The sequence below is a fragment of the Diabrotica undecimpunctata genome, chromosome 3, assembly GCF_040954645.1.
Source record: "Diabrotica undecimpunctata isolate CICGRU chromosome 3, icDiaUnde3, whole genome shotgun sequence".
In the NCBI taxonomy this organism is placed as follows: domain Eukaryota; kingdom Metazoa; phylum Arthropoda; class Insecta; order Coleoptera; family Chrysomelidae; genus Diabrotica; species Diabrotica undecimpunctata.
Window position 1 is genome coordinate 45495139 of NC_092805.1, and position 17375 is coordinate 45512513.

At 33.2% G+C, this 17375-nt stretch overlaps 1 protein-coding gene across 11 annotated transcripts in view; it reads left to right on the forward strand.

Moving 5' to 3' along the window:
- Window positions 1–17375, forward strand: part of snu (ABC-type transporter snustorr) — a 415588-nt gene that overhangs the window by 346361 nt on the left and 51852 nt on the right. The window lies entirely within an intron of this gene.

A 17375-nucleotide genomic window follows, 5' to 3' on the forward strand; every position in this document is an offset into this window, starting at 1 on the left:
ATTTGAACACAGTCTTCAGCGTTTAATCGATTTCTGTTCTTCGTTTTTATGTTCATTAGAGTGGAAAAGCCTTGTTCGCACAAATATGTTGTTCCAAATGGCAACAATTTTTTAACCGCATCTTCATGTACAATTTTGAAAGCCTTTGCAGCTTTTGACATCCAAAAAGATAACAGATTTGGTTTACTCTCAAATTGAAAATTAGATCGAAGTTCAAGAATTGCTTCTGCTAAACCTGAAGGATCTTCTGGTATCATAGCAATTTCACATGTAAAAGGATCTGCAATGCAACTGAGAGTAAATATATCAAGATCTGGAAAGTAATCTGAAAACCGCTTTCTGAGTATGATAAGATGTCTTACAATTGTATCCTTGATGTCAGCAAAAGTAATATTTTCGCAATCTTCCAAAAACAAAGCTAACCTTGAAAAAGTAGCTGTATTGTTCTGTTCTACTTTCTGTCTCCAATATTGCAGCTTTAACCCAAACGCTGACACTATTTCTCTCGCTGAAATGATATTAATATTCTTTCCTTGCAATTCTTTGTTTAATATATTTATACTCTTAAAAATGCCCGCTAAATATGCGAGATATGCAACCCAGGAAGAGTTTTTAACTTATCTGCGAGAATATTTTTTTAATCAACCATAAAAATTTCGACTTCAGTTTTGAGAGTCCATACTTGATTTAGTACATTTCCGCGAGAAAGCCACCTTACTTCTGTATAATAAAGTAGGTCCGTATATTCAGCTTCATCGTCCTGACATAATTCACGAAATAGCCGCTTTTTTAGTGCATGTCCCTTGATAAAATTCATGCATGATAGCTTCCAGTGTAGGTTCTAAATATTTGACCATAAGGGCCTGGCGATGGATCATACAGTGAGTAACTTCAATATTTGGGTTATTTTTTTACAAAAGCCGAAAAACCAATAATATGATCCAGCATAGCTGGAGTTCCATGCAAAGATTCAGAAATACAGTTTTCCCATTTTAAACTTTGCGCATTGAAATATTCATTTACTTTATTGTAGACATCAATTCCACGAGATCTCAACTCGAGAGGAGAACAAAACAGCAATTCCTCTTCAAAATTATCTACACCTATGTAGCAAACATATACCATTAGCTGTGAATTGCTACGAAAATCAGTTGTCTCATCAAGCTGAATAGCAAAATATTTAGCCTGTTTAATACGAAAATAACCTGTTCCTTTACATTTTCTGTTAATATAGAAATTTGTTCTTTCACAATTTTCGCAGACAAGGGCACTGAATTCAGTTTCTTTGCTTTTTTTTGACCACACATAATCTCTGCCATTTTTACAGCAGCTGGTTTAACCAAATCTTCACCAATAGTGTATGGTTTCTTATTTCGTGCAATCAATAAGGCTACTTCAGAGCTAGCCCTTGATGCTGGACGCCGATCAAATGTACCAAACAAGTTGCTATTCAATATTTGTCTTTTAACAGGTATTTCTAAATTTGCAAAGTATTCTCGCGGTTTGGAAGACAGGTGTGAATGCCAAATATCTAAATTTTAAATATTTCTTCAATTGACTTTTTTTTTTAAGATTCTGAAGTCAGTACCTTCACACATACAACACACTCTGGTTTCATTGTACCATTGTCTTCTATTTATGTAAAGCCGTAATTAAGGAATTCGTCTTGGTATGTTCTTTTTCTATTTGCTTCCATCTTAAGGGAGACAGAAAATAATAGTTGTAAAATACTTGAATTAAATTTTTCAATTGCGGCTTACCTTGATCGATATATCGATGATTAATGATAAAATGGTGATCTTGTCAGCAACTAATTAGTAAAAACTCGCTCTCTGACTAGTCAATGTATTTGTATCTTGACGGCATAGCACGAACTGAGCAGGTAGTCGGGGCCGGGACTGTGCTTTACTACGCAAAGATATAACTCGAGAACACTCTAGTGGTGGAGAGTAAGATGGCGTGGCCTGCATATGTCGCTAAATTGTTTAAGTGAAACATACTAACAGGTTTATAAAATAGCAAATTAAGAATATATACTTTTTACTTACAAAAGTTTAATTTTTACCCCCAAAAATTTAATTTTTACCCCCTTTGGGGTAATTTACCCCGGTTCCCCGACCGCTGCTATAGATAGACAGTGTAAGTAACAGGTATTTTATTTCCATTACTTGTTCAATACTGATGCCATTAATTTCTATTTTACCTGGTTGGTTCTTTACTGACTACTATTGTTTTAGTTTTCTGATATGGGATTTGTTATAATATATTCTTTTGCTGATATATTAAATCTGTGGACCAATCTTTGCGTTTGCGTTACAGCGTATTTTTTATTTCTTTGTTTCCCATTCTGTACCCTCTCTTCCTTTGTTAACGCTTTTGATGATTTTATCCATGATGAAATTGAAGAGCATGAGGCTCAATGAATTCCCTTGTCTTATTACGCTGCCTATTTCTATAGGTTCTGTAAGTTGTCCATATATTCTTCCATTTTGCTGTTTTGGTAGATGTTTTCGATAGTTTTTATAATATTTAGAGGAACTTCTCTATAGTTCTCTCCAATAGATTTTCTATTACACTTAATTTTCCTAAGGAATTAAAATAAATCGTTTTTTTGAATTATAACGCCATCTATCAACAGTTTGGAAAAATGTCTTGAACAAAATTTACTTTTTTTATTAGAAATTTAATTATGCAATAAAAAATGAATGTTATTAATAAATATTTCCCTTCCAGTTATTTACACATTCTATATTTCTCCATATTCTCATCAGCAACACATCCCCTTACTCCTTTATCTGGGATGAATTGAATTTTTTTTTGGTTTCCTGTAGAAAATCTGCTCTGGTCCCGGTGACATCCCTTATATCTTCTTAAAAAATATCTCCAAGAGATCTTTCTCCAAACTCTTTAAAATTTATAATCTTATTTGGAACACATAAATTCTCAGATATTTGGAGCAATTCTATAATCATTCCAATTAAAAAGCTGATCAATTCTCCATAACTCCTAAATCTTTTCATCCGATTTTTCTCAGTTGTACCACCTGCAAACTTCTTTCTACAAAATAATAAATAAAAGACTCACTTGGTTCCTTCAAAAGCGTTTTATTCTTCCCGACGCTCAATCCGGCTTCCGACGTCACTGGTTATCTCTTGGCAACCTTTTTTCTTTAAACACACATTTGTCGAGCAGTCAGTAATCAACAAGCGGTCCTTGCAACTATATTTGATATCGAAGTGACTTTTGATTCAATCTCCAGAAATGAAATAATCGACAAACTCTAATACTTTAATTAAGATAGTAACATTCTTTCATTTGTAAAAAGCTTTCTACCTGGAAGAACCTCAAAGTGCATGCCAGCGGTAGGCTTTATAAATTTCTTATCCCCTAAGGATCTGTAATAAGTTCAGCTTTATTCATTCTTGCAATTAACGAACTATGCAGATTCTTTTCAGCTCCTATAATATAAAATATGTTCAATAAATTAATGATCTAGTCATTTACTGGAATGTTAAATCTGTTCCCACCACATGTAAATTTTTACAGAGTGCGGTAAATATTCTTTAAGATAGTAATAGTTCAATGTAAAATTCTTGGTATGATATTTCACCAAATAATTAAAACCAGTTGTTTCAACAGGCTGAACGTTCTCAAAACCATAAGTCATCTTAAATGGGTCGCCGATGAAACTACTTTTTTAAAAGTTTACAGAGCTATCATCCGATCTAAGCTCGACCACGGTAGCTTTGTCTATTCCTTTGCCTCTAGATATGACATATATTTATTAAACTCTGTTTACAGTAGCGTTTTCCGTCTATGTCTAGGTGACCTTCGCTCCAGTGCTATTAAAAGTATATATTATCGTGAATCCAATGAACCTCCTCCCACCTTAAGACAACCTCTTCTACTTTCATATGCTACGTCAACATTCGCAAATCCCGTCAATACTCATTTAATATCATTTAATATTATATTAATTCCCTTATTACCACAATGCCCTCTTCTTCCAATACCACCAACAATGTCCAACATTATCATAAAACATATATCTCCAATAATTACTCCACTTTTTCAATCATTTTATTTTATTTCATTTTAGAAATTATACAAAAAAAATTATATGATTTAGTTCTTTTTACCGATGCTTCTAAACCCACTATTATTGTTGGATGTGCAGTCATCATTAAAGATGAACATGTAACCCATCATAACATTATAAGATCGTCTCGGTTACCCTTAATATGTAGCATTTGCACAAGTGAACTACAAGTGAGCACGTGTTACGTTTGTTCCCATTCTCAGGGAGTACAGACTCCCATTTTTAAATCGGTTTAATCAATACAATTTTTACTGACCATCTATTGGTTTGAAACATTCATGACATCTACCAAAATCTCTCGGCTCGCGATGTAACAGTCGCCCTCATATGGCTACCTTCACATACTGGAATTACTGGCAATGAAAGAGCAGCACATTTTACCAAAGAAACTATCAAACATAGTACTGAAATAACCATAATTCAACTAGCTAATGATTTCAAACTCGTTTTTAAAAAGTCATTAAAAGATACCTGGCAAAACTTATAGCAACTAAGCAAAGCAACTCTTCATAAACTCTAACCGTTAATTGGTCACCTTTCATTGGATTTCCTATCTAGAACAGGGGTATCGATTAATAGAAGACTCCGAATTAACCACACCAAACTTACCCATGGTTTCTTAATGTCCTCAGGAACTCGTCCAACTTGCCGTTATTGCAATGAATGCCTGACTGTACAACTTAACCTCATCGACTGCAAATCATTCAACAACGTATACACAGCATTGGCCTTGAATCCTTCTTCTTCTTCACGTGCCATCTCCGCGACGGAGGTTGGCAATCATCATGGCTATTCTGATCTTAAATGCTGCTGCTCTGAATAGTTCAATAGATGTGCATCCGTACCATTCCCTCAAGTTACGCAACCATGAGATTCTTCTTCTTCCTACACTTCTCTTGCCCTGGATTTTCCCTTGTATAATCAATTGAAGTAGGTTGTATCTCTCATTACGCATAACATGCCCCAGGTATTGCAGCTTTCGTGTCTTGATGGTTTCCAATACTTCCATTCTTTTGTTGATTCTTCTCATGACTTCGTTGTTTGTTACATGCTCGGTCCATGATATCTTCAGGATTCTTCTATACACCCACATTTCAAATGCTTCCAACTTTTTAGCAGTCGACGCGTTAAGTGTCCATGCTTCTATCCCATAAAGCAGAGTCGAGAATATATAGCACCTTGCCAGCCTAACTCTCAAGTCCAATTTTAGTTCTCTTGCACAAAGTACCTTTCTCATTTTATTGAAGTTTGTACGTGCTTTCTCTATTCGAACTTTGATTTCTTTGGAGTAATCGTTTGTGTGATTAATTATTGTGCCAAGATAGTGGTAGTTTTCAACTTGTTCTAAAGCACTACCGTTAATTGTCAGGCTTTCACCATTATTTTGGGTTTTTGATATTCTCATAAATTTGGTTTTCTTGGTGTTTATTGATAATCCATATTCCTCTCCATACTCAACTATCTTGTTCATTAGCTTTTGGAGGTCTCGGAGGTTGTCTGTTATTATGATAGTATCGTCCGCATATCTAATGTTGTTAATTGGTGTTCCATTGACCTTGATTCCTGCTGTTTCTCCCTCAAGAGCTCTTTTCATAATTTCTTCAGAGTATGCATTGAATAGTAGTGGTGACAATACACACCCCTGTCGCACTCCTCTTTTAACTTCGAACTCTTCTGATGTGTGTTCATTAATGCGTACGTGTGCCTGCTGTTTATAATATAGATTTGTTATAATTCGAAGGTCATTGTGTTGTATTTGTTTTGCTTTGAGGATGTCCATTAGCTCTTTGTGGCGGACTTTGTCGAAAGCTTTGTTGTAGTCTATGAAACAGACGTACATATCTTGGTTCACATCCAAGCATCTCTGGATTAGTACGTTGAATGCAAATAGAGCTTCACGGGTACCTACGCCATTACGTAATCCAAATTGAGTTTCTTCAATATCCATATCAAGTGTTTTGTAAATGCGTTTATGAATGATCTTTAAAAACAATTTAAGTGTGTGAGACATCAGGCTTATGGTACGGTGGTCACCTTGAATCCTACTGTTTAGGAAATGCTCAGAAACCTTAAAGAGATCATAAAAATTATACTGTTTCTAAAAACCGCTCAGCTTACTGCAGGATTTAGCCTAATAGACATTAGTTAAAGTTAAATAATTATTATTTGTTTTCGTTATTACATTATATCTAATATTATTGTTTTTGTACCAGTGGCCACAGTTGCCGAGGTATTTTATAAGTAAATAAATAATTATTATTTTAATATTTATTAATAATTTGGTGAAAGTTAATTTAAATCTAAATACTTCTCTGTAATTCGGCAAAAAATTTAGACATAATTTAGGGTCAATTTTTTATAAGAGATTTTAACGTTTTGCTTATTATTATCTCTATCTCTCCTTCACAACTCTCGTAATTACGCAATTCACCAAGTTCCAATCTTTGTCCCTACAAAGCATCACTTCAATCGGGACTTCCACTACCATTCCCTTTCTTAATCTCATCTCATATCCAAGCTTCGCATACAAATAAAATACGTTAAGCTGCACCTTCATACCCTTTCTATCAATGCACATACACACATCAGTCTCTTCCTTGCCAATTCATTTCAAATAGGAGCTTTGACAGCCATATTCCGTGAAAAACTGTGACTCTGCTCTGTGATAATTTTATACCCATGTCCACACATTTATTGGAACTAGTAATGAGGCACAGAGTTCACTTAGCCTTCACTTCTCATCGGTTTAGCTAGTTCTAGAATGTTTATCAAAATAAACCTTATGGTAAAATGTTCACCTTTTTCTGATTCAGATTGAAAGATATAGTCAGAAATACCTGAAACTTTCGTCCTGGAATTAAGAAAACCGAATGGTTTTGGTGATTATCTTCAAATATATGTCGAGTATGTGCAGAAAATATTCAAATATGTATCCTTGTAGTCTTTATATTTATTCATTAGTACTTTGCATGCACTTCCTCCCTGTACAAATATTTAAAGCTTGCTTAATAATTTTATTAGTTATTAGACAATGAAAACGTTCTTAGAAACTATAAATTGCCTAATCAGTTTACAAAATAATTTTAGTTTCAAACTTTGGACGTAATTAAAATAGGAAAAATAAAATGTAAAATTTTGTGTTGCAATTCCTATAAGCCTATAAATGTGCCATTAAGCATTTCATGAAAATGGTGGAACAGTTACGGAAAATGCTATTAAATTATAATGGTATGCCAGAAAGAAATACACTAAAATCTAGTCAAAATAAATTATATAACAATATCAATTTATTTTATTTACATATTTCATTATTCATTTGTTTTGTTATTATATTTATTTGATGCAATAAAAATAAATTGTTAACATAAGACAAAATACAAATAAAAATATAACAATGAAACTTGAAATAAATACGCTCATGGACAAAAATATCGAATATTTTGGAATTTTCCAATTTTTTTGTAGTCACTATTATTTCAAAATAATTTTAGATTACTAATAATACTCATATAGTAGGCTGATGTACTCAACTGGTTTGAAATATTTTGATGTTTATTTTGACGTTTTTTCAGTGGTTAATATCATTCTTACATTTTATCATAAAAATCCTTCTTCGTGTAAAGGAAAAATCGTACTAATTCGGTTATTTTTAGTTTAATTTCATAAGTTTAGTTAAATATTGTTTTGATTTAACTAAGTTTAAAATAAGTATCCCACCAATTCAGCACTGCGATGAAGTCCAAGTAGCATATATTGTAATTTTGTACGAGGAAGGATATGCACAAAAAAGTATCCCACGACTTCTCAGCAGAACTGAATCTATAGTTTCAAATACTCTAAAAAGGTAGCGCGAAACAGGAAATTTTGTACGAAGGCATGGTCAAGTATGCCCAAGGTGCACAACCGCAATTGATGACCGTTTTTTGGTTCTTAATTCTACACGAAATCGTTAATTGACATCGATGCAGCTCAGAAATGAGCTATTAAATGTTAGACAAGTTAATGTGAGTTCACAAACAGTTAGACGAAAATCAAAAGAAGCAAACCCAAAACCCAGACGCCCCGCCAAAGTTCCACGTCTTCTCCAAAATCATAAAGCTCGTCGTTTGGAATTTGCAAGAACACATATTTATTGGAATATCGACAACTGGAAAAACGTTCTTTTCACTGATAAGACCAGAATCCTATTATGGAAGCCAGATGGTCAAAACTACGTCTGCAGAAGAGTTCGAGAACGATTCGTCAGCTGTAGTCTCGCCCAAACCGTTAGTTTTGGAGTTGATGGCATAATTCTTTAGGGAGGTATTAGTTGGGAGGTACGTACTGCACTTGTGGAAGTGATTGGACGGATGACTGGTGATTCTTACCTTAAAAACATCCTGCAAGATCATGTTTTGTCATATGTTGGTTACATTGGATATGAAAGATTCACGTTAATGCACGATAATGCTTGATCACATGCCGCTGCCATAGTAAGTAATTATCTTAATGAAGTCCAAATTCGAAGATTGGATTGGCCACCGTCTAGCCTGGATTTAAATCCAATAGAGCACATGTGGGATCACCTAAAACGCAGCATACGACAAAGAAATCCCGTTCCAAATACGATAGAGCAGCTTCGGCTTGCTGCACAGGATGAATGGAATGCAATTTCCCAAGGATATGTCCAAAATTTACTTGCAAGCATGCTAAGAAAGATGCAAGCAGTAATAAGAGCTAGAGGGGGAATACTTGTTACTGATCATGCACTTCTTTCAGTTTAAACTAGTTGTTTAAGCAATTTAAATTATCATTTAAGTTTAGAGTAAAGTAACCTTATTTACCTAATATTACACATTTATTTTTTTTACAATTTTCTCCGCATAAAAACTTAAAATTATTCGTTAAACATTGTTAAAAAAAACTTTATTTTACAATAAACCACTTGCTTGACCAGAATTTATTTTGAAAAAACAAAAATTTGAAAATTCCAAAATATTCGATATTTTTGTCCATGAGTGTATATAGAACTGAGCGGACTTAAAGAAGATAGATAGATGAATAGATAGATAGATAGATAGATAGATAGATAGATAGATAGATAGATAGATAGATAGATAGATAGATAGATAGATAGATAGATAGATAGATAGATAGATAGATAGATAGATAGATAGATAGATAGATAGATAGATAGATAGATAGATAGATAGATAGATAGATAGATAGATAGATAGATAGATAGATAGATAGATAGATAGATAGATAGATAGATAGATAGATAGATAGATAGATAGATAGATAGATAGATAGGTAGATAGATAGATAGATAGATAGATAGATAGATAGATAGATAGAGATAAAAAGAAAAGAATATAAACTTAAAATTAACTAGTTTCCGGGAGTTTACTGTACATGTTCACCATATTAGTTAAAAAACTCGAGCATCGACGTAAAAACTTCTGTTGTAAGTGGTATAATATTTATACCATTTGGTTAAAGATCCAAACGGATTATAATAACGTTCAAAACTTTTTCGTTCTGAACTAATCAGTACATCTTCAGTAAACCTTTGGAGTAATTGCGTAACTAACCGCAAAACCAAACAGTGTTTGAATTTAAATTGAAGATAACATACTTAAAAGTAATAAATTATACAGCCAAATGTCGATCTAATTGTACAACTAATTGGAAACCATAATGTCTCTACTTGAAGTAGAATTTTTACATCTGCACATGAGTAAGGGAGTTTGGCAACTGTAAGACTGAACAGAGTTGACAAACTCCCGCACTGTAATTTTTTTTTAAATTTTCTTGAGGCCCTTCTGAACAAAAAAATTTTTAGCAGTTTTTTAGCAGTTAATAATTTTTGAGTTACAAACAATTTAAAATTGAAAAACCAAAAAAAGGCGATTTTCAAGGCTCAAAAATACAATTAAAAAATATTATTTTGAAATCACCAAGTGCCTAAATTTAAGTTTAAACCTTCTACCAGTTCCCTATGAGAATTTTGGGCATGTTTTATTGTGAAGCATTGTTTTTTCATTGTTTTATTATAAAAGGACCCGTGCTAAGTAGATATAGGAATAAGCCACAATTAAAGGTTAAAGTAAGTTTATTAACGTTTCAATTTCTACTTCGGAAATCATTTTCAAAATACAAACATTAGTAAATTAAACAATTTTTTTTTAATTTTGTTTAATTTACTAATGTTTGTATTTTGAGAACGATTTCCAAAGTGGAAATTGAAACGTCAATAAACTTACTTTAACCGTTAATTGTGGCTTATTCCCATTTAAAAATTAATTACTTTAAAATGCCACAACTAGATATAGATTTATAAACATACCATTGACGTGCTTTTCACGTTATCTAATGTAATAACTGCTTCATTCACATTTTAAAAACAATTGTTTAGAATAAAACAAGCCCAAAATACTCATAGGGAGTTGATAGAAAAAAATTTAAGCCTGAATTAAGGCACTTGATAATATCAAAAATAATATTTTTACTTGTGTTTTTAAGCGTTGAAAATCGTCATTATTGGTTTTTAGTTTTAAACGAAAACAAAAACTATCAAATTTAGACAAAAAATTGCTTTTTTGTTTAGAAGGATAAAAAAAAGGAGAAAAATGGCCCCAGCCAAGAAAGTTGATTTTTATAATTTATTAAGGAAATTGATGAAGAAAAATGTAGACCATACAAGAGCCACACTCGTGGTGACACGAATATTAATAATTTCACGACTGTTCAGACGGAAAATATTTGCTTCAGTGACAAATATACAGTGCTTGATGGTAGGAAGAAGCATGTAAGTTAGGTGTAGAGTGACAGCAGACGGGATTTTACAAAATTTTGCAAGAGAAAGGAAGAAAAGACTATTATTTACAGGAAGTGGATTCTACAAAGAAGTCATATTTATTTAATTAAAGACATCTGTAAGTACCCGAAATAGTTTAAAAAATTGCTTAAAGGGTCGAAATACCGTTTTCAATATTTATTGAAACTTGTTTGCACCAAAATTCATAAAAACTCAACCAAAATAAAAGAAGCGGTATCGACAAAACTAAAGTTGCAAATAACACTTTGCATTTGATTTGAACCATTCAACTTTAGGGATCGAAACTTCATTAGAAGAAGACCCGGACTTAATGTTCTGCCTAGTTTTTATTAGGTCGTGCATATAGGAGGTAAAATTATTATGTTCCATTACAATAGCAATTCTTCTTGCTGAAGCTGCACGTGACTAGTTTTTATAATCCTTTCTCACATCTAGCTCATTTTGATATAATACCACAAAATTATACTATAAAACTAGTTTGCCCTTCTCACGATCTGAATTATTTTAATTCGTGAACAGGATATGATCTTCGTATTTCACGATTCTAATAGTTTACATGAAGCATAACTTACAAAAACGTCGCTCACTTCGTGATTCACTACCCATCAAGCAAGCAATATTTTATCCCAACCTGTGAGATTTGCACACCCCTTAAGTATGACATTAGGGTGATAAAATTAATTGGAGTGAGAAGGATTAATTCGTGTGAACAGGTATCACTCCACCTCGCTCGAATGCTACAAAGCACCCACTCCCCCCCTCCCACACTAGCGCTTTAATGCGCTATAGAGGCTCTCTTATTAGCAATGTGCTTATCATTTTGGAGTCCTAGGTACAAGATCTTCCACACGAAATCCTCCCCAGAATAATGCAGGCTAGCGTAAAGCGCTTTATTCCTGCTATCTCTCTCTAGTGAGTTGTCATCGACCTGTCTCGCTTGCTCGGGCCTCGAGTCCCCGCTCTGGCTCGCATAGTTTGGTGACTCAGCGCTCGAGGATGTGGGCCCCTATTGCCCGTTTTTTGGGTTTTGTTAGTGTTTTATTATTTTTTTTTTTTTTTGTGGCCGAAGCCGTTTTTTATAGATTTTTTGAGGGCTGCCTGAAACATATAAAATCAACATTATTAAATACACTGCTATTCCAAAGGTGAGCATGTTAGTGTCAACGCAAATTCATTCTGAGGTGTCCCACGAATACGATTATGCAAAAATATTTCATGGAAATGTGACTTTTTGCCTTATCTAGTAAGTGTGACTAGCACGCTGTGCTAAGTGTTAAATAAATATATCACATATCATGATTATATAACTCGTTAAGATGCGTAATGGATAATGATATTGCTGAAGATTAATATAATTTTCCAATTATTAACTTAAAAACTTATTTTGCGGCAAATATTGACCCAAAAATCCAATTATAGAGAGTAGCTAGCGTTAATTTTCTTTCCGTTTAGTTTAATTACGTATTCTTTCTCGAAAATTCAGTTTTTATTAACAGCAAACTGAATTTAATAAATCTGAGAAGAATATGACTAACAAGATATTTTTCCAAAATATGTGCTTTAATTAAAGTAACAATGGCAACAAGTAATATTGTATGTAACAATGTAATCTGTAGTATTTAATGTGTAATAAAATATATTGCTTTATATTATTCTCCTATGAGTATTAAAATAATTGGTTACTAAAAACAATGAAGCAAAAATAAAATTAATACAATAAACTAAAATTTTTATTCCATTTTTTATTATATATATATATATATATATATATATATATATATATATATATATATATATATATATATATATATTAACTACAACAAAGATATCTATCTAAAAAATATAACTACGAGGCGTGTTTTTTAAGTAAGTACCGTTTTGGAATTAAAAAAAGACGTGCAAAGATATGGCAATAATTTTATTTTTACATGAAAGCCTGTACCTTAATCTACTTTTCTACATAATTTCCGTGAATATTGAGGCACTTGTCATAACGTGGTACCAGTTTTTAAATACCCTCCTGATAAAATTCTGCCGCCTGACTTGTTAACCACTGCATCACGTTTTGACTTCGTTATCGTCTTGAAGACGCTGACCGCCCAGGTGTTTCTTCAAGTGCTGGAACAAATGGTAGTCGCTGGGCGCCAGATCAGGGCTGTATGGAGGATGATCTAGAGTTTCCCATTTAAATGATTTGATGAGATCTTTGGTCTGATTAGCCACATATGGACGGGCATTGTCATGCAGCAAAACGATACCCTTACTCAACTTGCCACGTCTTTTGCCATGTCTCACAATAAGACGCTCCATTGATTGTCTCATTACGAGGCGTCGTCGGCGATGTCGTCATTCCATGGATTGTTGTTTCGATTCTGGTGTGACGTAGGCCACCCACGTTTCGTCACCAGTAACAATTTGGTCTAAAAAATCTTCACTTTCACTGTGGTACCGCTCAAGGAAAGTCAATGCACTGCGTAACGTTGGGTTTTGTGCAAATCCGTCAACATTTTTGGAACCCAACGTGAACACAATTTCCGGTAAGTCAAGTTCTCGGTAACAATGCAATACAAAACACTACGAGAATACTGAGGAAAGCAGTCGGACAATGATGAAATTGTAAAGAGTCTGTTTTCTCTCACCTTTTCGTCCACTTTCTGCACCAAATTTTCATTAACGACCGAAGGACGCCCACTCCGTTCTTCATCATGCACATTTGTGTGGCCATCTTTAAATGCTCTTACCCATTTCCTTACCATTCCATCACTCATAATGTTTTGTCCGTAAACTTCAACGGTCTCACGATGAATATCGATCGGTTTTACGCCTTTAGCACTAAGAAATCGTATAACAGCCCGTACTTCACAATTAGCGTGACCCACGATTGTTGGAGGCATCTTAAACACTGAAGTAAACAAGTATGCAATGAAGAATCAGACTGTAATGGCGTCAGTGCGTAGACAAGAGATGTAGGTAACCAGCACTCATGCGCGGAACGCCGACCGTAGCGCTGCGGCGGCGGAATCGCAAAACGGTACTTACTTAAAAAACATGCCTCGTATTACTTCCCTTTTTTTTAACAAAAATCCAAAACACTTTCTTAGAAACATATTTCATTCGATTTGTATAGGATAAGTCTGGGATAGATGGTCACGAAGAAACATTTTTGGGTGTTTGAAAGGTGCATTAAAAAACAGATAGTCATATCTACATAAAAAGAATAAGAAGATATTTTGTTCACAAAATATAATAAGTAAACAATTTATGTGTATATTTTTGGCTTATTGACATGCCGTTAGTTTTGTTAAAACAAAAACGTATAAAGAAAATGGTCCATATTAGCAGTTCCACTTTTATCCATTACAATTCAGATAAATTGAATTTACACATACATAAGTATACACTAATTATTTCCTATACAAATTTCATTGAATAAATCCAAAGAATAATAACAAAAATTATAATTAATAAGTAATGAAAAGCTTTGAAGCCATGAAAAATAAACCTTAAACTCCTATATTAGCTGCTATCTAATTTGTATCATGATTATAGTACGTTTTCACTGAAATTCTGTAAAAAATACAAGCTTGTTATTTGAAGTACAGGATGGGACTAAATGTTTTAAATATTCATGTTCAGTTCGAAGAGTAGGCAAAATAGTTTTATATCAGTGTTCTTTTTTATTGGGACAATCAAACAAAAAGACTTATTGTTTATCAAATGTTGTATTTTGTAATTTTAATGCTTTTGAAGCTGTTTTATTGTAGCGTTGTACGTTTCACTTTTTATTTTAGATTTTCCGTTTAACTTCAATTAACGAAATATTTCTAGGTACAGTTGCGGTTTATTTAATATATATATATATATATATATATATATATATATATATATATATATATATATATATACAGTACGTAAATCTTTCAGCTGGACACAGTTAATATACATTGAGGTAAGTGTGGCAACTGCGCTTTCTCAAGCTCACTGCTTTCGTCAAGGCCGCAGACGTTTTAGCTTTAAGTATCAATTAAGACTCCATTTTGTGTGCATAGAGGGACTTAATTCTGCTACATAAATCTACGTAAATAATTTAAAGTTATTGCAATGCAGTAAAACACCTTTGAAAATTTTTATTGTGGGAAATGGCTACCGAAAAACAAAACAAGTATTATTCTAAAAGTAGTTAAACACAAATAAATACATAATTTATTTAAAGAAATAGCAAAACAAACAATACATTCTACTGTATAACAAAATAGCAAGTAAAGTAAATAAAAGGTTCATATCTTCTTTTGCAAGACAATAACCTAGTCTATTATAAAATATTTGTCTTACGTTTGCAAGCTGTTGTAGCATAATCGTAGCAGAAGCATTTTTTATTATAATTTCCAAATCAACTAGATTATGTGTCCTCTCGAGATCGTTGCCATAGACGGTAGATTTAATATGTCTCCAGAAAAAGAAATTCATGGGAGTCAAATCGGGAGATCTCGCAGACCACTTAATCTGGCTTCTTCCGCTTATAACGTGTTCCTGAAAAATTGTGTTTTTTCACGATGCACAGATTATGAACGTAACAGCCATTCTATTGATACCAGACATCTTCTAAATGTACATGTAGGAGATTCTGAGTAGCTGGAATAATGTTATCTTATAAAAGAGCAAGATATTTAGCTGAATTTAAAACTCCCTCAATGAAAAATGGACTAATTACATGCTTACCTCAAATGCCAGTCCACACATTAAGTCTTTGAGGACGTTAAGTCTAATGTATAATACTTCGATGTTCATTTTCCTGAGACCAATACCTCGTTCTGGAAGGATTGTGATGGCCCCATACTGAAAATGACGATTCATCGGTGAAAAGAATATTTTTTATAAAATTATCATTTTCGTAAGATGCCATTTCATTGCAACTTCACAAAACTCTATTCTACGAAATTGACCTCGAGGAAATAACTTCTGAGTTTTCGAATATTTAAAACTTTTAAAGCCATATTTGTTTAAAACTTTATTAACTGTGGTATGCCAGACCTCCAACTCATTCGAGACACTTTTAGTGGCTCTGGAGTTATTCACCTCAATGGTAGCACACATACTCTCACCTCTCCTTTTGATTTATTGCAGTCTTTCCCGGGATATCTTTTTTCTTTTGTGACATTTTTTACAATATTGTAATCCCTGTAAGCATTTCCTTCATAAAATTTATTAGTCTCTCCTTTGTCCTAACACATCTTTCCTAGCTGGTAACACTAGCTGTTACTTTCTCATACATGTCCCTTAAAATCTTCACATATCCATCGGGAATACCTTTCTTATTAAGTGTCCTCTACAGAATCTTCCAAGAAACCCTCTTCGAGGAATCATATGCTCTCTTAAGATCAATGAATACCATATGATCGTTTGTTTCTTTATTCCTTTGTTTTTCCATTAGTTGCCTTATAATGAAAATTGTATCTGTTGTTGATTGTAGATTGCATTATATAAAAATAATCTGAGTGTTGAATTTCTTGGTTTTGATTCAATATGAAAATATAAATATATTTACATTTTCATATTTAACAACAGAGATAATCAAACCACTCTTGCCAAACAAGAGCCGGAAGAGAGGAAAAGTTTTCCAAAGAATAGAAAAAAGCCTTATAATAAAGATTCCAAAAAGTGTTACAAAAGATATTGCGAAAATTGAAGAGAAATCACACTTCTGAATATCATAATAAATTAACAGCAATATATTTAAACCACCGATCGATAACCAGTGCGGAACCAATGTAAAGGAAGGAACAAGTCGGCTTCAGATCAAACCGATCATGCATAGACCAAATTAAAACACTAAGAGTAATCAGTATGCTTTGTGGACTTAAAGGGAGCTTTCGACATATGGCTGAGCTCACACATATGGCCATATGGAAAGTACTAAAGGAAATGGGAAACCAGAAAAAGTAATAAATCTCATCAAAAAACTCTATAGTGATACAGAAAGCCAAGTCCTATACAAGGGCGTAATATCTGACTCAATAGCTGTGCTAAACCGAGTAAACCAGAACTGTGTTTTATCCCCTATACTATTTAACATTCTACTAATAAAGGTAAACTGTAATAGAGGAGTTTACTGGGGATTAACAAACAGACTGGAATACATACATTAAACTGATGTTATATGCCTCTTAGCACCTACAAAACAGGAAAGGCAACTAAAAATAGAAAGATTACAAGAGGAATCAAGGAAGGATGAAGATTGGAAATAAACATCAACAAAACCAAAGAAATGCGATTTGACACTAGAAACAACCAGCCTATTGTGATCAACAACTAGGAAATTGGGATACTGGTGGATTGTGGACTGTAGATCTGTACAGCATAATAGACTGTAACGGTGGTACAGAGCAAAAAGTACAGGAAATAATTAATAGGCCTCACAATACATAGAATATGCTTAATAGTATATGGAAATCCAGT